Raw genomic sequence first — 24,542 nt, forward strand, 5'->3', positions numbered from 1 at the left:
GATATGTTCGGGAAATGATGACCAAATGGCTTAAAAAAACTGTCAATTTAATCTACTCGCCGAGACCTGTAAGATGACACAACACATCATATTTGCATCTTGTTCAAGTTCCTTGAAAAATAGTACTTTATGTGCGCAAACACACAACTTTTGTGAATTTTTACACTTTGATGCTCGATAACTTCGGCAAATGATGACAAAATTGCTTAAATAAAGTGTCCAATGAATCTACTCGCCGGGACCTGTAAGATGACACAACACATCATATTTGCATTTTGTTCAATTTCCAAGAAAAATTGTACTTTATGTGCTCAAACACACAACTTTTGTGAATTTTTACACTTTGATGCTCGATAACTTCGGCAAATGATGACAAAATTGCTTAAATAAAGTGTCCAATGAATCTACTCGCCGGGACCTGAAAGATGACACAACACATCATATTTGCATCTTGTTCAATTTCCAAGAAAAATAGTACTTTATGTGCTCAAACACACAACTTTTGTGACTTTTTACACTTTGAAGCTCGATAACTTCGGGAAATGATGACCAAATGGCTTAAACATATTGTCAATTTAATCTACTCGACGAGACCTGTAAGATGACACAACACATCATATTTCCATCTTGTTCAATTTCCTTGAAAAATAGTACTTTATGTGCTCAAACACACAACTTTTGTGACTTTTTACACTTTGATGCTCGATAACTTCGGCAAATGATGACCAAATTGCTTAAATAAAGTGTCCAATGAATCTACTCGATGAGACCTGTAAGATGACACAACACATCATATTTGCATCTTGTTCAATTTCCTTGAAAAATAGTACTTTATGTGCTCAAACACACAACTTTTGTGACTTTTTACACTTTGAAGCTCGATAACTTCGGCAAATGATGACCAAATGGCTTAAACATATTGTCAATTTAATCTACTCGACGAGACCTGTAAGATGACACAACACATCATATTTGCATTTTGTTCAATTTCCAAGAAAAATTGTACTTTATGTGCTCAAACACACAACTTTTGTGAATTTTTACACTTTGATGCTCGATAACTTCGGCAAATGATGACAAAATTGCTTAAATAAAGTGTCCAATGAATCTACTCGCCGGGACCTGAAAGATGACACAACACATCATATTTGCATCTTGTTCAAGTTCCTTGAAAAATAGTACTTTATGTGCGCAAACACACAACTTTTGTGACTTTTTACACTTTGAATCTATATATCTTCGGGACATGATGACAAAATTGCTTAAACAAAGTGTCAATTTAATCTACTCTACGAGACCTGTAAGATGACACAACACATCATATTTGCATTTTGTTCAATTTCCAAGAAAAATTGTACTTTATGTGCTCAAACACACAACTTTTGTGACTTTTTACACTTTGATGCTCGATATGTTCGGGAAATGATGACCAAATGGCTTAAACATATTGTCAATTTAATCTACTCGACGAGACCTGTGAGATGACACAACACATCATATTTGCATTTTGTTCAATTTCCAAGAAAAATTGTACTTTATGTGCTCAAACACACAACTTTTGTGACTTTTTACACTTTGATGCTCGATATGTTCGGGAAATGATGACCAAATGGCTTAAACATATTGTCAATTTAATCTACTCGACGAGACCTGTGAGATGACACAACACATCATATTTGCATTTTGTTCAATTTCCAAGAAAAATTGTACTTTATGCGCTCAAACACACAACTTTTGTGACTGTTTACACTTTGAATCTATATATCTTCGGGAAATGATGACAAAATTGCTTAAACATAGTGTCAATTTAATCTACTCGACGAGACCTGTAAGATGACACAACACATCATATTTGCATTTTGTTCAATTTCCAAGAAAAATTGTACTTTATGTGCTCAAACACACAACTTTTGTGACTTTTTACACTTTGATGCTCGATATGTTCGGGAAATGATGACCAAATGGCTTAAACATATTGTCAATTTAATCTACTCGACGAGACCTGTGAGATGACACAACACATCATATTTGCATTTTGTTCAATTTCCAAGAAAAATTGTACTTTATGTGCTCAAACACACAACTTTTGTGACTTTTTACACTTTGAAGCTCGATAACTTCGGCAAATGATGACCAAATTGCTTAAATAAAGTGTCCAATGAATCTACTCGATGAGACCTGTAAGATGACACAACACATCATATTTGCATTTTGTTCAATTTCCACGAAAAATTGTACTTTATGTGCTCAAACACACAACTTTTGTGACTTTTTACACTTTGAAGCTCGATAACTTCGGCAAATGATGACCAAATTGCTTAAATAAAGTGTCCAATGAATCTACTCGATGAGACCTGTAAGATGACACAACACATCATATTTGCATCTTGTTCAAGTTCCTTGAAAAATAGTACTTTATGTGCTCAAACACACAACTTTTGTGACTTTTTACACTTTGATGCTCGATATGTTCGGGAAATGATGACCAAATGGCTTAAACAAACTGTCAATTTAATCTACTCGACGAGACCTGTAAGATGACACAACACATCATATTTGCATCTTATTCAAGTTCCTTGAAAAATAGTGCTTTATGTGCTCAAACACACAACTTTTGTGACTTTTTACACTTTGAAGCTCGATAACTTCGGGAAATGATGACCAAATTGCTTAAACAAAGTGTCAATTTAATCTACTCGACGAGACCTGTGAGATGACACAACACATCATATTTGCATCTTATTCAAGTTCCTTGAAAAATAGTACTTTATGTGCTCAAACACACAATTTTTGTGACTTTTTACACTTTGATGCTCGATATCTTCGGGAAATGATGACAAAATTGCTTAAACAAAGTGTCAATTTAATCTACTCGACGAGACCTGTGAGATGACACAACACATCATATTTGCATTTTGTTCAATTTCCAAGAAAAATTGTACTTTATGTGCTCAAACACACAACTTTTGTGACTTTTTACACTTTGATGCTCGATATCTTCGGGAAATGATGACAAAATTGCTTAAACAAATTGTCAATTTAATCTACTCGACGAGACCTGTGAGATGACACAACACATCATATTTGCATCTTGTTCAATTTCCGAGAAAAATTGTACTTTATGTGCTCAAACACACAACTTTTGTGACTTTTTACACTTTGAATCTATATATCTTCGGGAAATGATGACAAAATTGCTTAAACAAAGTGTCAATTTAATCTACTCGACGAGACCTGTAAGATGACACAACATATCAAATTTGCATTTTGTTCAATTTCCAAGAAAAATTGTACTTTATGTGCTCAAACACACAACTTTTGTGACTTTTTACACTTTGATGCTCGATATGTTCGGGAAATGATGACCAAATGGCTTGAACAAACTGTCAATTTAATCTACTCGACGAGACCTGTAAGATGACACAACACATCATATTTGCATCTTGTTCAAGTTCCTTGAAAAATAGTACTTTATGTGCGCAAACACACAACTTTTGTGAATTTTTACACTTTGATGCTCGATAACTTCGGCAAATGATGACAAAATTGCTTAAATAAAGAGTCAATTTAATCTACTCGCCGAGACCTGTAAGATGACACAACACATCATATTTGCATCTTGTTCAATTTCCAAGAAAAATTGTACTTTATGTGCTCAAACACACAACTTTTGTGACATTTTACACTTTGATGCTCGATATGTTCGGGAAATGATGACCAAATGGCTTAAACATATTGTCAATTTAATCTACTCGACGAGACCTGTAAGATGACACAACACATCATATTTGCATCTTGTTCAATTTCCGAGAAAAATTGTACTTTATGTGCTCAAACACACAACTTTTGTGACTTTTTACACTTTGAATCTATATATCTTCGGGAAATGATGACCAAATTGCTTAAATAAAGTGTCCAATGAATCTACTCGACGAGACCTGTAAGATGACACAACACATCATATTTGCATTTTGTTCAATTTCCAAGAAAAATTGTACTTTATGTGCTCAAACACACAACTTTTGTGACTTTTTACACTTTGATGCTCGATATGTTCGGGAAATGATGACCAAATGGCTTAAACATATTGTCAATTTAATCTACTCGACGAGACCTGTAAGATGACACAACACATCATATTTGCATCTTGTTCAAGTTCCTTGAAAAATTGTACTTTATGTGCTCAAACACACAACTTTTGTGACTTTTTACACTTTGATGCTCGATATGTTCGGGAAATGATGACCAAATGGCTTAAACATATTGTCAATTTAATCTACTCGACGAGACCTGTAAGATGACACAACACATCATATTTGCATCTTGTTCAATTTCCGAGAAAAATTGTACTTTATGTGCTCAAACACACAACTTTTGTGACTTTTTACACTTTGAATCTATATATCTTCGGGAAATGATGACAAAATTGCTTAAACAAAGTGTCAATTTAATCTACTCGACGAGACCTGTAAGATGACACAACACATCATATTTGCATTTTGTTCAAATTCCAAGAAAAATTGTACTTTATGTGCTCAAACACACAACTTTTGTGACTTTTTACACTTTGAATCTATATATCTTCGGGAAATGATGACAAAATTGCTTAAACAAACTGTCAATGTAATCTACTCGACGAGACCTCTAAGATGACACAACACATCATATTTGCATCTTGTTCAATTTCCATGAAAAATAGTACTTTATGTGCTCAAACACACAATTTTGTGACTTTTCACACTTTGATGCTCGATATGTTCGGGAAATGATGACCAAATGGCTTAAACATATTGTCAATTTAATCTACTCGACGAGACCTGTATGATGACACAACACATCATATTTGCATCTTGTTCAAGTTCCTTGAAAAATAGTACTTTATGTGCTCAAACACACAATTTTTGTGACTTTTAACAGTTTGAAGCTCGATAACTTCGGCAAATGATGACCAAATTGCTTAAATAAAGTGTCCAATGAATCTACTCGACGAGACCTGTAAGATGACACAACACATCATATTTGCATCTTGTTCAAGTTCCTTGAAAAATAGTACTTTATGTGCTCAAACACACAATTTTTGTGACTTTTAACAGTTTGAAGCTCGATAACTTCGGCAAATGATGACCAAATTGCTTAAATAAAGTGTCCAATGAATCTACTCGACGAGACCTGTAAGATGACACAACACATCATATTTGCATCTTGTTCAAGTTCCTTGAAAAATAGTACTTTATGTGCTCAAACACACAACTTTTGTGACTTTTTACACTTTGATGCTCGATATGTTCGGGAAATGATGACCAAATGGCTTAAACATATTGTCAATTTAATCTAATCGACGAGACCTGTAAGATGACACAACACATCATATTTGCATCTTGTTCAATTTCCAAGAAAAATTGTACTTTATGTGCTCAAACACTCAACTTTTGTGACTTTTTACACTTTGATGCTCGATATGTTCGGGAAATGATGACCAAATGGCTTAAACATATTGTCAATTTAATCTACTCGACGAGACCTGTAAGATGACACAACACATCATATTTGCATCTTGTTCAATTTCCAAGAAAAATTGTACTTTATGTGCTCAAACACACAACTTTTGTGACTTTTTACACTTTGAACCTCGATAACTTCGGCAAATGATGACCAAATTGCTTAAACATATTGTCAATTTAATCTACTCGACGAGACCTGTAAGATGACACCACACATCATATTTGCATCTTGTTCAATTTCCATGAAAAATTGTACTTTATGTGCTCAAACACACAACTTTTGTGACTTTTTACACTTTGAACCTCGATAACTTCGGCAAATGATGACCAAATTGCTTAAACATATTGTCAATTTAATCTACTCGACGAGACCTGTAAGATGACACAACACATCATATTTGCATTTTGTTCAATTTCCACGAAAAATTGTACTTTATGTGCTCAAACACACAACTTTTGTGACTTTTTACACTTTGATGCTCGATATGTTCGGGAAATGATGACCAAATGGCTTAAAAAAACTGTCAATTTAATCTACTCGACGAGACCTGTAAGATGACACAACACATCATATTTGCATCTTGTTCAAGTTCCTTGAAAAATAGTACTTTATGTGCTCAAACACACAACTTTTGTGACTTTTTACACTTTGATGCTCGATATGTTCGGGAAATGATGACCAAATGGCTTAAACATATTGTCAATTTAATCTACTCGACGAGACCTGTAAGATGACACAACACATCATATTTGCATCTTGTTCAAGTTCCTTGAAAAATAGTACTTTATGTGCTCAAACACACAACTTTTGTGACTTTTTACACTTTGATGCTCGATATCTTCGGCAAATGATGACCAAATTGCTTAAACAAAGTGTCAATTTAATCTACTCGACGAGACCTGTAAGATGACACAACACATCATATTTGCATTTTGTTCAATTTCCAAGAAAAATTGTACTTTATGTGCTCAAACACACAACTTTTGTGACTTTTTACACTTTGAAGCTCGATAACTTCGGCAAATGATGACCAAATTGCTTAAATAAAGTGTCCAATGAATCTACTCGACGAGACCTGTAAGATGACACAACACATCATATTTGCATTTTGTTCAATTTCCAAGAAAAATTGTACTTTATGTGCTCAAACACACAACTTTTGTGACTTTTTACACTTTCATGCTCGATATGTTCGGGAAATGATGACCAAATGGCTTAAACAAACTGTCAATTTAATCTACTCGACGAGACCTGTAAGATGACACAACACATCATATTTGCATCTTGTTCAATTTCCATGAAAAATAGTACTTTATGTCCTCAAACACACAACTTTTGTGACTTTTAACATTTTGAAGCTCGATAACTTCGGCAAATGATGACCAAATTGCTTAAACAAACTGTCAATTTAATCTACTCGACGAGACCTGTAAGATGACACAACACATCATATTTGCATCTTGTTCAATTTCCATGAAAAATAGTACTTTATGTGCTCAAACACACAACTTTTGTGACTTTTTACACTTTGAAGCTCGATAACTTCGGCAAATGATGACCAAATTGCTTAAACAAACTGTCAATTTAATCTACTCGACGAGACCTGTAAGATGACACAACACATCATATTTGCATCTTGTTCAATTTCCAAGAAAAATTGTACTTTATGTGCTCAAACACACAACTTTTGTGACTTTTTACACTTTGAAGCTCGATAACTTCGGCAAATGATGACCAAATGGCTTAAACATATTGTCAATTTAATCTACTCGACGAGACCTGTAAGATGACACAACACATCATATTTGCATCTTGTTCAATTTCCATGAAAAATAGTACTTTATGTGCTCAAACACACAACTTTTGTGACTTTTTACACTTTGAATCTATATATCTTCGGGAAATGATGACAAAATTGCTTAAACAAAGTGTCAATTTAATCTACTCGACGAGACCTGTAAGATGACACAACACATCATATTTGCATTTTGTTCAAATTCCAAGAAAAATTGTACTTTATGTGCTCAAACACACAACTTTTGTGACTTTTTACACTTTGATGCTCGATATGTTCGGGAAATGATGACCAAATGGCTTGAACAAACTGTCAATTTAATCTACTCGACGAGACCTCTAAGATGACACAACACATCATATTTGCATCTTGTTCAATTTCCATGAAAAATAGTACTTTATGTGCTCAAACACACAACTTTTGTGACTTTTTACACTTTGAAGCTCGATAACTTCGGCAAATGATGACCAAATTGCTTAAATAAAGTGTCCAATGAATCTACTCGACGAGACCTGTAAGATGACACAACACATCATATTTGCATCTTGTTCAAGTTCCTTGAAAAATAGTACTTTATGTGCTCAAACACACAACTTTTGTGACTTTTTACACTTTGATGCTCGATATCTTCGGCAAATGATGACCAAATTGCTTAAACAAAGTGTCAATTTAATCTACTCGACGAGACCTGTAAGATGACACAACACATCATATTTGCATTTTGTTCAATTTCCAAGAAAAATTGTACTTTATGTGCTGAAACACACAACTTTTGTGACTTTTTACACTTTGATGCTCGATATGTTCGGGAAATGATGACCAAATGGCTTAAACATATTGTCAATTTAATCTACTCGACGAGACATGTAAGATGACACAACACATCATATTTGCATCTTGTTCAATTTCCAAGAAAAATTGTACTTTATGTGCTCAAACACACAACTTTTGTGACTTTTTACACTTTGAAGCTCGATAACTTCGGCAAATGATGACCAAATTGCTTAAATAAAGTGTCCAATGAATCTACTCGACGAGACCTGTAAGATGACACAACACATCATATTTGCATCTTGTTCAAGTTCCTTGAAAAATAGTACTTTATGTGCTCAAACACACAACTTTTGTGACTTTTTACACTTTGATGCTCGATATGTTCGGGAAATGATGACCAAATTGCTTAAATAAAGTGTCCAATGAATCTACTCGACGAGACCTGTAAGATGACACAACACATCATATTTGCATCTTGTTCAATTTCCAAGAAAAATTGTACTTTATGTGCTCAAACACACAACTTTTGTGACTTTTTACACTTTGATGCTCGATATGTTCGGGAAATGATGACAAAATTGCTTAAACAAAGTGAAAATTTAATCTACTCGACGAGACTTGTAAGATGACACAACACATCATATTTGCATCTTGTTCAATTTCCTTGAAAAATAGTACTTTATGTGCTCAAACACACAACTTTTCTGACTTTTAACATTTTAAAGCTCGATAACTTCGGCAAATGATGACCAAATTGCTTAAATAAAGTGTCCAATGAATCTACTCGACGAGACCTGTAAGATAACACAACACATCATATTTGCATTTTGTTCAATTTCCACGAAAAATTGTACTTTATGTGCTCAAACACACAACTTTTGTGACTTTTTCACTTTGATGCTCGATATGTTCGGGAAATGATGACCAAATGGCTTAAACAAACTGTCAATTTAATCTACTCGACGAGACCTGTAAGATGACACAACACATCATATTTGCATCTTGTTCAATTTCCATGAAAAATAGTACTTTATGTCCTCAAACACACAACTTTTGTGACTTTTAACATTTTGAAGCTCGATAACTTCGGCAAATGATGACCAAATTGCTTAAATAAAGTGTCCAATGAATCTACTCGACGAGACCTGTAAGATGACACAACACATCATATTTGCATTTTGTTCAATTTCCACGAAAAATTGTACTTTATGTGCTCAAACACACAACTTTTGTGACTTTTTAGACTTTGATGCTCGATATGTTCGGGAAATGATGACCAAATGGCTTAAAAAAACTGTCAATTTAATCTACTCGACGAGACCTGTAAGATGACACAACACATCATATTTGCATCTTGTTCAATTTCCTTGAAAAATAGTACTTTATGTGCTCAAACACACAACTTTTCTGACTTTTAACATTTTAAAGCTCGATAACTTCGGCAAGTGATGACCAAATTGCTTAAATAAAGTGTCCAATGAATCTACTCGACGAGACCTGTAAGATGACACAACACATCATATTTGCATTTTGTTCAATTTCCAAGAAAAATTGTACTTTATGTGCTCAAACACACAACTTTTGTGACTTTTTACACTTTCATGCTCGATATGTTCGGGAAATGATGACCAAATGGCTTAAACAAACTGTCAATTTAATCTACTCGACGAGACCTGTAAGATGACACAACACATCATATTTGCATCTTGTTCAATTTCCAAGAAAAATTGTACTTTATGTGCTCAAACACACAACTTTTGTGACTTTTTACACTTTGAAGCTCGATAACTTCGGCAAATGATGACCAAATTGCTTAAATAAAGTGTCCAATGAATCTACTCGACGAGACCTGTAAGATGACACAACACATCATATTTGCATTTTGTTCAATTTCCACGAAAAATTGTACTTTATGTGCTCAAACACACAACTTTTGTGACTTTTTACACTTTGATGCTCGATATGTTCGGGAAATGATGACCAAATGGCTTAAAAAAACTGTCAATTTAATCTACTCGACGAGACCTGTAAGATGACACAACACATCATATTTGCATCTTGTTCAATTTCCATGAAAAATAGTACTTTATGTCCTCAAACACACAACTTTTGTGACTTTTAACATTTTGAAGCTCGATAACTTCGGCAAATGATGACCAAATTGCTTAAATAAAGTGTCCAATGAATCTACTCGACGAGACCTGTAAGATGACACAACACATCATATTTGCATCTTGTTCAATTTCCATGAAAAATAGTACTTTATGTGCTCAAACACACAACTTTTGTGACTTTTTACACTTTGATGCTCGATATGTTCGGGAAATGATGACCAAATGGCTTAAAAAAACTGTCAATTTAATCTACTCGACGAGACCTGTAAGATGACACAACACATCATATTTGCATCTTGTTCAATTTCCATGAAAAATAGTACTTTATGTCCTCAAACACACAACTTTTGTGACTTTTAACATTTTGAAGCTCGATAACTTCGGCAAATGATAACCAAATTGCTTAAATAAAGTGTCCAATGAATCTACTCGACGAGACCTGTAAGATGACACAACACATCATATTTGCATCTTGTTCAATTTCCATGAAAAATAGTACTTTATGTGCTCAAACACACAACTTTTGTGACTTTTTACACTTTGAAGCTCGATAACTTCGGCAAATGATGACCAAATTGCTTAAACAAACTGTCAATTTAATCTACTCGACGAGACCTGTAAGATGACACAACACATCATATTTGCATTTTGTTCAATTTCCACGAAAAATTGTACTTTATGTGCTCAAACACACAACTTTTGTGACTTTTTCACTTTGATGCTCGATATGTTCGGGAAATGATGACCAAATGGCTTAAACAAACTGTCAATTTAATCTACTCGACGAGACCTGTAAGATGACACAACACATCATATTTGCATCTTGTTCAATTTCCATGAAAAATAGTACTTTATGTCCTCAAACACACAACTTTTGTGACTTTTAACATTTTGAAGCTCGATAACTTCGGCAAATGATGACCAAATTGCTTAAATAAAGTGTCCAATGAATCTACTCGACGAGACCTGTAAGATGACACAACACATCATATTTGCATTTTGTTCAATTTCCACGAAAAATTGTACTTTATGTGCTCAAACACACAACTTTTGTGACTTTTTAGACTTTGATGCTCGATATGTTCGGGAAATGATGACCAAATGGCTTAAAAAAACTGTCAATTTAATCTACTCGACGAGACCTGTAAGATGACACAACACATCATATTTGCATCTTGTTCAATTTCCTTGAAAAATAGTACTTTATGTGCTCAAACACACAACTTTTCTGACTTTTAACATTTTAAAGCTCGATAACTTCGGCAAGTGATGACCAAATTGCTTAAATAAAGTGTCCAATGAATCTACTCGACGAGACCTGTAAGATGACACAACACATCATATTTGCATTTTGTTCAATTTCCAAGAAAAATTGTACTTTATGTGCTCAAACACACAACTTTTGTGACTTTTTACACTTTCATGCTCGATATGTTCGGGAAATGATGACCAAATGGCTTAAACAAACTGTCAATTTAATCTACTCGACGAGACCTGTAAGATGACACAACACATCATATTTGCATCTTGTTCAATTTCCAAGAAAAATTGTACTTTATGTGCTCAAACACACAACTTTTGTGACTTTTTACACTTTGAAGCTCGATAACTTCGGCAAATGATGACCAAATTGCTTAAATAAAGTGTCCAATGAATCTACTCGACGAGACCTGTAAGATGACACAACACATCATATTTGCATTTTGTTCAATTTCCACGAAAAATTGTACTTTATGTGCTCAAACACACAACTTTTGTGACTTTTTACACTTTGATGCTCGATATGTTCGGGAAATGATGACCAAATGGCTTAAAAAAACTGTCAATTTAATCTACTCGACGAGACCTGTAAGATGACACAACACATCATATTTGCATTTTGTTCAATTTCCAAGAAAAATTGTACTTTATGTGCTCAAACACACCACTTTTGTGACTTTTTACACTTTGAAGCTCGATAACTTCGGCAAATGATGACCAAATTGCTTAAATAAAGTGTCCAATGAATCTACTCGACGAGACCTGTAAGATGACACAACACATCATATTTGCATTTTGTTCAATTTCCACGAAAAATTGTACTTTATGTGCTCAAACACACAACTTTTGTGACTTTTTACACTTTGAATCTATATATCTTCGGGAAATGATGACAAAATTGCTTAAACAAAGTGTCAATTTAATCTACTCGACGAGACCTGTAAGATGACACAACACATCATATTTGCATCTTGTTCAATTTCCTTGAAAAATAGTACTTTATGTGCTCAAACACACAACTTTTCTGACTTTTAACATTTTAAAGCTCGATAACTTCGGCAAATGATGACCAAATTGCTTAAATAAAGTGTCCAATGAATCTACTCGACGAGACCTGTAAGATGACACAACACATCATATTTGCATTTTGTTCAATTTCCAAGAAAAATTGTACTTTATGTGCTCAAACACACAACTTTTGTGACTTTTTACACTTTCATGCTCGATATGTTCGGGAAATGATGACCAAATGGCTTAAACAAACTGTCAATTTAATCTACTCGACGAGACCTGTAAGATGACACAACACATCATATTTGCATCTTGTTCAATTTCCATGAAAAATAGTACTTTATGTCCTCAAACACACAACTTTTGTGACTTTTAACATTTTGAAGCTCGATAACTTCGGCAAATGATGACCAAATTGCTTAAATAAAGTGTCCAATGAATCTACTCGACGAGACCTGTAAGATGACACAACACATCATATTTGCATTTTGTTCAATTTCCAAGAAAAATTGTACTTTATGTGCTCAAACACACAACTTTTGTGACTTTTTACACTTTCATGCTCGATATGTTCGGGAAATGATGACCAAATGGCTTAAACAAACTGTCAATTTAATCTACTCGACGAGACCTGTAAGATGACACAACACATCATATTTGCATCTTGTTCAATTTCCATGAAAAATAGTACTTTATGTCCTCAAACACACAACTTTTGTGACTTTTAACATTTTGAAGCTCGATAACTTCGGCAAATGATGACCAAATTGCTTAAACAAACTGTCAATTTAATCTACTCGACGAGACCTGTAAGATGACACAACACATCATATTTGCATCTTGTTCAATTTCCAAGAAAAATTGTACTTTATGTGCTCAAACACACAACTTTTGTGACTTTTTACACTTTCATGCTCGATATGTTCGGGAAATGATGACCAAATGGCTTAAACAAACTGTCAATTTAATCTACTCGACGAGACCTGTAAGATGACACAACACATCATATTTGCATCTTGTTCAATTTCCATGAAAAATAGTACTTTATGTCCTCAAACACACAACTTTTGTGACTTTTAACATTTTGAAGCTCGATAACTTCGGCAAATGATGACCAAATTGCTTAAACAAACTGTCAATTTAATCTACTCGACGAGACCTGTAAGATGACACAACACATCATATTTGCATCTTGTTCAATTTCCAAGAAAAATTGTACTTTATGTGCTCAAACACACAACTTTTGTGACTTTTTACACTTTCATGCTCGATATGTTCGGGAAATGATGACCAAATGGCTTAAACAAACTGTCAATTTAATCTACTCGACGAGACCTGTAAGATGACACAACACATCATATTTGCATCTTGTTCAATTTCCAAGAAAAATTGTACTTTATGTGCTCAAACACACAACTTTTGTGACTTTTTACACTTTGATGCTCGATATGTTCGGGAAATGATGACCAAATGGCTTAAAAAAACTGTCAATTTAATCTACTCGACGAGACCTGTAAGATGACACAACACATCATATTTGCATCTTGTTCAATTTCCATGAAAAATAGTACTTTATGTGCTCAAACACACAACTTTTGTGACTTTTAACATTTTGAAGCTCGATAACTTCGGCAAATGATGACCAAATTGCTTAAACAAACTGTCAATTTAATCTACTCGACGAGACCTGTAAGATGACACAACACATCATATTTGCATCTTGTTCAATTTCCATGAAAAATAGTACTTTATGTCCTCAAACACACAACTTTTGTGACTTTTAACATTTTGAAGCTCGATAACTTCGGCAAATGATGACCAAATTGCTTAAACAAACTGTCAATTTAATCTACTCGACGAGACCTGTAAGATGACACAACACATCATATTTGCATCTTGTTCAATTTCCATGAAAAATAGTACTTTATGTGCTCAAACACACAACTTTTGTGACTTTTTACACTTTGAAGCTCGATAACTTCGGCAAATGATGACCAAATTGCTTAAACAAACTGTCAATTTAATCTACTCGACGAGACCTGTAAGATGACACAACACATCATATTTGCATCTTGTTCAATTTCCATGAAAAATAGTACTTTATGTCCTCAAACACACAACTTTTGTGACTTTTAACATTTTGAAGCTCGATAACTTCGGCAAATGATGACCAAATTGCTTAAACAAACTGTCAATTTAATCTACTCGACGAGACCTGTAAGATGACACAACACATCATATTTGCATCTTGTTCAATTTCCAAGAAAAATTGTACTTTATGTGCTCAAACACACAACTTTTGTGACTTTTTACACTTTGATGCTCGATATCTTCGGGAAATGATGACAAAATTGCTTAAACAAAGTGTCAATTTAATCTACTCGACGAGACCTGTAAGATGACACAACACATCATATTTGCATCTTGTTCAATTTCCAAGAAAAATAGTACTTTATGTGCTCAAACACACAACTTTTGTGACTTTTTACACTTTGATGCTCGATATGTTCGGGAAATGATGACAAAATTGCTTAAACAAACTGTCAATGTAATCTACTCGACGAGACCTGTAAGATGACACAACACATCATATTTGCATCTTGTTCAATTTCCAAGAAAAATTGTACTTTATGTGCTCAAACACACAACTTTTGTGACTTTTTACACTTTCATGCTCGATATGTTCGGGAAATGATGACCAAATGGCTTAAACAAACTGTCAATTTAATCTACTCGACGAGACCTGTAAGATGACACAACACATCATATTTGCATTTTGTTCAATTTCCAAGAAAAATTGTACTTTATGTGCTCAAACACACAACTTTTGTGACTTTTTACACTTTCATGCTCGATATGTTCGGGAAATGATGACCAAATGGCTTAAACAAACTGTCAATTTAATCTACTCGACGAGACCTGTAAGATGACACAACACATCATATTTGCATCTTGTTCAATTTCCATGAAAAATAGTACTTTATGTGCTCAAACACACAACTTTTGTGACTTTTTACACTTTGAAGCTCGATAACTTCGGCAAATGATGACCAAATTGCTTAAACAAACTGTCAATTTAATCTACTCGACGAGACCTGTAAGATGACACAACACATCATATTTGCATCTTGTTCAATTTCCAAGAAAAATTGTACTTTATGTGCTCAAACACACAACTTTTGTGACTTTTTACACTTTGAAGCTCGATAACTTCGGCAAATGATGACCAAATTGCTTAAACAAACTGTCAATTTAATCTACTCGACGAGACCTGTAAGATGACACAACACATCATATTTGCATCTTGTTGAAGTTCCTTGAAAAATAGTACTTTATGTGCTCAAACACACAACTTTTGTGACTTTTTACACTTTGATGCTCGATATCTTCGGGAAATGATGACAAAATTGCTTAAACAAAGTGTCAATTTAATCTACTCGACGAGACCTGTAAGATGACACAACACATCATATTTGCATCTTGTTCAATTTCCAAGAAAAATAGTACTTTATGTGCTCAAACACACAACTTTTGTGACTTTTTACACTTTGATGCTCGATATGTTCGGGAAATGATGACAAAATTGCTTAAACAAACTGTCAATGTAATCTACTCGACGAGACCTGTAAGATGACACAACACATCATATTTGCATCTTGTTCAATTTCCAAGAAAAATTGTACTTTATGTGCTCAAACACACAACTTTTGTGACTTTTTACACTTTGAAGCTCGATAACTTCGGCAAATGATGACCAAATTGCTTAAACAAACTGTCAATTTAATCTACTCGACGAGACCTGTAAGATGACACAACACATCATATTTGCATCTTGTTCAATTTCCAAGAAAAATTGTACTTTATGTGCTCAAACACACAACTTTTGTGACTTTTTACACTTTGATGCTCGATATCTTCGGGAAATGATGACAAAATTGCTTAAACAAAGTGTCAATTTAATCTACTCGACGAGACCTGTAAGATGACACAACACATCATATTTGCATCTTGTTCAATTTCCAAGAAAAATTGTACTTTATGTGCTCAAACACACAACTTTTGTGACTTTTTACACTTTGAATCTATATATCTTCGGGAAATGATGACAAAATTGCTTAAACAAAGTGTCAATTTAATCTACTCGACGAGACCTTTAAGATGACACATCACATCATATTTGCATCTTGTTCAATTTCCATGAAAAATAGTACTTTATGTGCTCAAACACATAACTTTTGTGACTTTTTACACTTTGAACCTCGATAACTTCGGGAAATGATGACCAAATAGCTTAAACAAACTGTCAATTTAATCTACTCGACGAGACCTGTAAGATGACACAACACATCATATTTGCATCTTGTTCAATTTCCATGAAAAATAGTACTTTATGTGCTCAAACACACAACTTTTGTGACTTTTTACACTTTGAACCTCGATAACTTCGGGAAATGATGACCAAATAGCTTAAACAAACTGTCAATTTAATCTACTCGACGAGACCTGTAAGATGACACAACACATCATATTTGCATCTTGTTCAATTTCCTTGAAAAATAGTACTTTATGTGCTCAAACACACAACTTTTCTGACTTTTAACATTTTAAAGCTCGATAACTTCGGCAAATGATGACCAAATTGCTTAAATAAAGTGTCCAATGAATCTACTCGACGAGACTTGTAAGATGACACAACACATCATATTTGCATCTTGTTCAATTTCCATGAAAAATAGTACTTTATGTGCTCAAACACACAACTTTTGTGACTTTTTACACTTTGAACCTCGATAACTTCGGGAAATGATGACCAAATAGCTTAAACAAACTGTCAATTTAATCTACTCGACGAGACCTGTAAGATGACACAACACATCATATTTGCATCTTGTTCAATTTCCAAGAAAAATTGTACTTTATGTGCTCAAACACACAACTTTTGTGACTTTTTACACTTTGAACCTCGATAACTTCGGGAAATGATGACCAAATTGCTTAAACAAACTGTCAATTTAATCTACTCGACGAGACCTGTAAGATGACACAACACATCATATTTGCATCTTGTTCAATTTCCGAGAAAAATTGTACTTTATGTGCTCAAACACACAACTTTTGTGACTTTTTACACTTTGAATCTATATATCTTCGGGAAATGATGACAAAATTGCTTAAACAAAGTGTCAATTTAATCTACTCGACGAGACCTGTAAGATGACACAACACATCATATTTGCATCTTGTTCAATTTCCAAGAAAAATTGTACTTTATGTGCTCAAACACACAACTTTTGTGAGTTTTTACACTTTGAACCTCGATAACTTCGGGAAATGATGACCAAATAGCTTAAACAAACTGTCAATTTAATCTACTCGACGAGACCTGTAAGATGACACAACACATCATATTTGCATCTTGTTCAATTTCCAAGAAAAATTGTACTTTATGTGCTCAAACACACAACTTTTGTGACTTTTTACACTTTGAACCTCGATAACTTCGGGAAATGATGACCAAATTGCTTAAACAAACTGTCAATTTAATCTACTCGACGAGACCTGTAAGATGACACAACACATCATATTTGCATCTTGTTCAATTTCCGAGAAAAATTGTACTTTATGTGCTCAAACACACAACTTTTGTGACTTTTTACACTTTGAATCTATATATCTTCGGGAAATGATGACAAAATTGCTTAAACAAAGTGTCAATTTAATCTACTCGACGAGACCTGTAAGATGACACAACACATCATATTTGCATCTTGTTCAAGTTCCTTGAAAAATAGTACTTTAGGTGCTCAAACACACAACTTTTGTGACTTTTTACACTTTGAACCTCGATAACTTCGGGAAATGATGACCAAATAGCTTAAACAAACTGTCAATTTAATCTACTCGACGAGACCTTTAAGATGACACATCACATCATATTTGCATCTTGTTGAAGTTCCTTGAAAAATAGTACTTTATGTGCTCAAACACACAACTTTTGTGACTTTTTACACTTTGATGCTCGATATCTTCGGGAAATGATGACAAAATTGCTTAAACAAAGTGTCAATTTAATCTACTCGACGAGACCTGTAAGATGACACAACACATCATATTTGCATCTTGTTCAATTTCCAAGAAAAATTGTACTTTATGTGCTCAAACACACAACTTTCGTGACTTTTTACACTTTGAACCTCGATAACTTCGGGAAATGATGACCAAATTGCTTAAACAAACTGTCAATTTAATCTACTCGACGAGACCTGTAAGATGACACAACACATCATATTTGCATCTTGTTCAATTTCCAAGAAAAATTGTACTTTATGTGCTCAAACACACAACTTTTGTGAGTTTTTACACTTTGAACCTCGATAACTTCGGGAAATGATGACCAAATGGCTTAAACAAACTGTCAATTTAATCTACTCGACGAGACCTGTAAGATGACACAACACATCATATTTGCATCTTGTTCAATTTCCAAGAAAAATTGTACTTTATGTGCTCAAACACACAACTTTTGTGACTTTTTACACTTTGAAGCTCGATAACTTCGGCAAATGATGACCAAATTGCTTAAACAAACTGTCAATTTAATCTACTCGACGAGACCTGTAAGATGACACAACACATCATATTTGCATCTTGTTCAATTTCCTTGAAAAATAGTACTGTATGTGCTCAAACACACAACTTTTGTGACTTTTAACATTTTGAAGCTCGATAACTTCGGCAAATGATGACCAAATTGCTTAAACAAACTGTCAATTTAATCTACTCGACGAGACCTGTAAGATGACACAACACATCATATTTGCATCTTGTTCAATTTCCATGAAAAATAGTACTTTATGTGCTCAAACACACAACTTTTGTGACTTTTTACACTTTGAACCTCGATAACTTCGGGAAATGATGACCAAATAGCTTAAACAAACTGTCACTTTAATCTACTCGACGAGACCTTTAAGATGACACATCACATCATATTTGCATCTTGTTCAATTTCCATGAAAAATAGTACTTTATGTGCTCAAACACACAACTTTTGTGACTTTTTACACTTTGAACCTCGATAACTTCGGGAAATGATGACCAAATAGCTTAAACAAACTGTCAATTTAATCTACTCGACGAGACCTGTAAGATGACACAACACATCATATTTGCATCTTGTTCAATTTCCAAGAAAAATTGTACTTTATGTGCTCAAACACACAACTTTTGTGACTTTTTACACTTTGAACCTCGATAACTTCGGGAAATGATGACCAAATTGCTTAAACAAACTGTCAATTTAATCTACTCGACGAGACCTGTAAGATGACACAACACATCATATTTGCATCTTGTTCAATTTCCAAGAAAAATTGTACTTTATGTGCTCAAACACACAACTTTTGTGACTTTTTACACTTTGAACCTCGATAACTTCGGGAAATGATGACCAAATTGCTTAAACAAACTGTCAATTTAATCTACTCGACGAGACCTGTAAGATGACACAACACATCATATTTGCATCTTGTTCAATTTCCAAGAAAAATTGTACTTTATGTGCTCAAACACACATCTTTTATGACTTTTTACACTTTGAAGCTCGATAACTTCGGCAAATGATGACCAAATTGCTTAAACAAACTGTCAATTTAATCTACTCGACGATACCTGTAAGATGACACAACACATCATATTTGCATCTTGTTCAAGTTCCTTGAAAAATAGTACTTTATGTGCTCAAACACACAACTTTTGTGACTTTTTACACTTTGAACCTCGATAACTTCGGAAAATGATGACCAAATAGCTTAAACAAACTGTCAATTTAATCTACTCGACGAGACCTGTAAGATGACACAACACATCATATTTCCATCTTGTTCAATTTCCGAGAAAAATTGTACTTTATGTGCTCAAACACACACCTTTTGTGACTTTTTACACTTTGAAGCTCGATAACTTCGGCAAATGATGACCAAATTGCTTAAACAAACTGTCAATTTAATCTACTCAACGAGACCTGTAAGATGACACAACACATCATATTTGCATCTTGTTCAATTTCCAAGAAAAATTGTACTTTATGTGCTCAAACACACATCTTTTATGACTTTTTACACTTTGAAGCTCGATAACTTCGGCAAATGATGACCAAATTGCTTAAACAAACTGTCAATTTAATCTACTCGACGAGACCTGTAAGATGACACAACACATCATATTTGCATCTTGTTCAAGTTCCTTGAAAAATTGTACTTTATGTGCTCAAACACATAACTTTTATGACTTTTTACACTTTGAAGCTCGATAACTTCGGCAAATGATGACCAAATTGCTTAAACAAACTGTCAATTTAATCTACTCGACGAGACCTGTAAGATGACACAACACATCATATTTGCATCTTGTTCAAGTTCCTTGAAAAATAGTACTTTATGTGCTCAAACACACAACTTTTATGACTTTTTACACTTTGAAGCTCGATAACTTCGGCAAATGATGACCAAATTGCTTAAATAAAGTGTCAATTTAATCTACTCGACGAGACCTGTAAGATGACACAACACATCATATTTGCATCTTGTTCAATTTCCAAGAAAAATAGTACTTTATGTGCTCAAACACACAACTTTTGTGACTTTTTACACTTTGAACCTCGATAACTTCGGGAAATGATGACCAAATAGCTTAAACAAACTGTCAATTTAATCTACTCGACGAGACCTGTAAGATGACACAACACATCATATTTGCATCTTGTTCAATTTCCATGAAAAATAGTACTTTATGTGCTCAAACACACAACTTTTGTGACTTTTTACACTTTGAACCTCGATAACTTCGGGAAATGATGACCAAATAGCTTAAACAAACTGTCAATTTAATCTACTCGACGAGACCTGTAAGATGACACAACACATCATATTTGCATCTTGTTCAATTTCCATGAAAAATAGTACTTTATGTGCTCAAACACACAACTTTTGTGACTTTTTACACTTTGATGCTCGATATGTTCGGGAAATGATGACCAAATGGCTTAAACAAACTGTCAATTTAATCTACTCGACGAGACCTGTAAGATGACACAACACATCATATTTGCATCTTGTTCAAGTTTCTTGAAAAATAGTACTTTATGTGCTCAAACACACAACTTTTGTGACTTTTTACACTTTGAAGCTCGATAACTTCGGCAAATGATGACCAAATTGCTTAAACAAACTGTCAATTTAATCTACTCGACGAGACCTGTAAGATGACACAACACATCATATTTGCATCTTGTTCAAGATCTTTGAAAAATAGTACTTTATGTGCTCAAACACACAACTTTTGTGACTTTCTACACTTTGAACCTCGATAACTTCGGCAAATGATGACCAAATGGCTTAAACAAACTGTCAATTTAATCTACTCGACGAGACCTGTAAGATGACACAACACATCATATTTGCATCTTGTTCAAGTTCCTTGAAAAATAGTACTTTATGTGCTCAAACACACAACTTTTATGACTTTTTACACTTTGAAGCTCGATAACTTCGGCAAATGATGACCAAATTGCTTAAATAAAGTGTCAATTTAATCTACTCGACGAGACCTGTAAGATGACACAACACATCATATTTGCATCTTGTTCAATTTCCAAGAAAAATAGTACTTTATGTGCTCAAACACACAACTTTTGTGACTTTTTACACTTTGAACCTCGATAACTTCGGGAAATGATGACCAAATAGCTTAAACAAACTGTCAATTTAATCTACTCGACGAGACCTGTAAGATGACACAACACATCATATTTGCATCTTGTTCAATTTCCAAGAAAAATAGTACTTTATGTGCTCAAACACACAACTTTTGTGACTTTTTACACTTTGAACCTCGATAACTTCGGGAAATGATGACCAAATAGCTTAAACAAACTGTCAATTTAATCTACTCGACGAGACCTGTAAGATGACACAACACATCATATTTGCATCTTGTTCAATTTCCATGAAAAATAGTACTTTATGTGCTCAAACACACAACTTTTGTGACTTTTTACACTTTGAACCTCGATAACTTCGGGAAATGATGACCAAATAGCTTAAACAAACTGTCAATTTAATCTACTCGACGAGACCTGTAAGATGACACAACACATCATATTTGCATCTTGTTCAATTTCCATGAAAAATAGTACTTTATGTGCTCAAACACACAACTTTTGTGACTTTTTACACTTTGATGCTCGATATGTTCGGGAAATGATGACCAAATGGCTTAAACAAACTGTCAATTTAATCTACTCGACGAGACCTGTAAGATGACATAACACATCATATTTGCATCTTGTTCAAGTTTCTTGAAAAATAGTACTTTATGTGCTCAAACACACAACTTTTGTGACTTTTTACACTTTGAAGCTCGATAACTTCGGCAAATGATGACCAAATTGCTTAAACAAACTGTCAATTTAATCTACTCGACGAGACCTGTAAGATGACACAACACATCATATTTGCATCTTGTTCAAGATCTTTGAAAAATAGTACTTTATGTGCTCAAACACACAACTTTTGTGACTTTCTACACTTTGAACCTCGATAACTTCGGCAAATGATGACCAAATGGCTTAAACAAACTGTCAATTTAATCTACTCGACGAGACCTGTAAGATGACACAACACATCATATTTGCATCTTGTTCAAGTTCCTTGAAAAATTGTACTTTATGTGCTCAAACACACATCTTTTATGACTTTTTACACTTTGAAGCTCGATAACTTCGGCAAATGATGACCAAATTGCTTAAACAAACTGTCAATTTAATCTACTCGACGAGACCTGTAAGATGACACAACACATCATATTTGCATCTTGTTCAATTTCCAAGAAAAATTGTACTTTATGTGCTCAAACACACATCTTTTATGACTTTTTACACTTTGAAGCTCGATAACTTCGGCAAATGATGACCAAATTGCTTAAACAAACTGTCAATTTAATCTACTCGACGAGACCTGTAAGATGACACAACACATCATATTTGCATCTTGTTCAATTTCCAAGAAAAATTGTACTTTATGTGCTCAAACACACATCTTTTATGACTTTTTACACTTTGAAGCTCGATAACTTCGGCAAATGATGACCAAATTGCTTAAACAAACTGTCAATTTAATCTACTCGACGAGACCTGTAAGATGACACAACACATCATATTTGCATCTTGTTCAAGTTCCTTGAAAAATTGTACTTTATGTGCTCAAACACACATCTTTTATGACTTTTTACACTTTGAAGCTCGATAACTTCGGCAAATGATGACCAAATTGCTTAAACAAACTGTCAATTTAATCTACTCGACGATACCTGTAAGATGACACAACACATCATATTTGCATCTTGTTCAAGTTCCTTGAAAAATTGTACTTTATGTGCTCAAACACACATCTTTTATGACTTTTTACACTTTGAAGCTCGATAACTTCGGCAAATGATGACCAAATTGCTTAAACAAACTGTCAATTTAATCTACTCGACGAGACCTGTAAGATGACACAACACATCATATTTGCATCTTGTTCAATTTCCAAGAAAAATTGTACTTTATGTGCTCAAACACACATCTTTTATGACTTTTTACACTTTGAAGCTCGATAACTTCGGCAAATGATGACCAAATTGCTTAAACAAACTGTCAATTTAATCTACTCGACGATACCTGTAAGATGACACAACACATCATATTTGCATCTTGTTCAAGTTCCTTGAAAAATTGTACTTTATGTGCTCAAACACACAACTTTTATGACTTTTTACACTTTGAACCTCGATAACTTCGGCAAATGATGACCAAATTGCTTAAACAAACTGTCAATTTAATCTACTCGACGATACCTGTAAGATGACACAACACATCATATTTGCATCTTGTTCAAGTTCCTTGAAAAATAGTACTTTATGTGCTCAAACACACAACTTTTGTGACTTTTTACAATTTGAACCTCGATAACTTCGGAAAATGATGACCAAATAGCTTAAACAAACTGTCAATTTAATCTACTCGACGAGACCTGTAAGATGACACA

The sequence above is a fragment of the Euwallacea fornicatus genome, chromosome 37 (assembly GCF_040115645.1).
Source record: "Euwallacea fornicatus isolate EFF26 chromosome 37, ASM4011564v1, whole genome shotgun sequence".
NCBI classification, from domain to species: domain Eukaryota; kingdom Metazoa; phylum Arthropoda; class Insecta; order Coleoptera; family Curculionidae; genus Euwallacea; species Euwallacea fornicatus.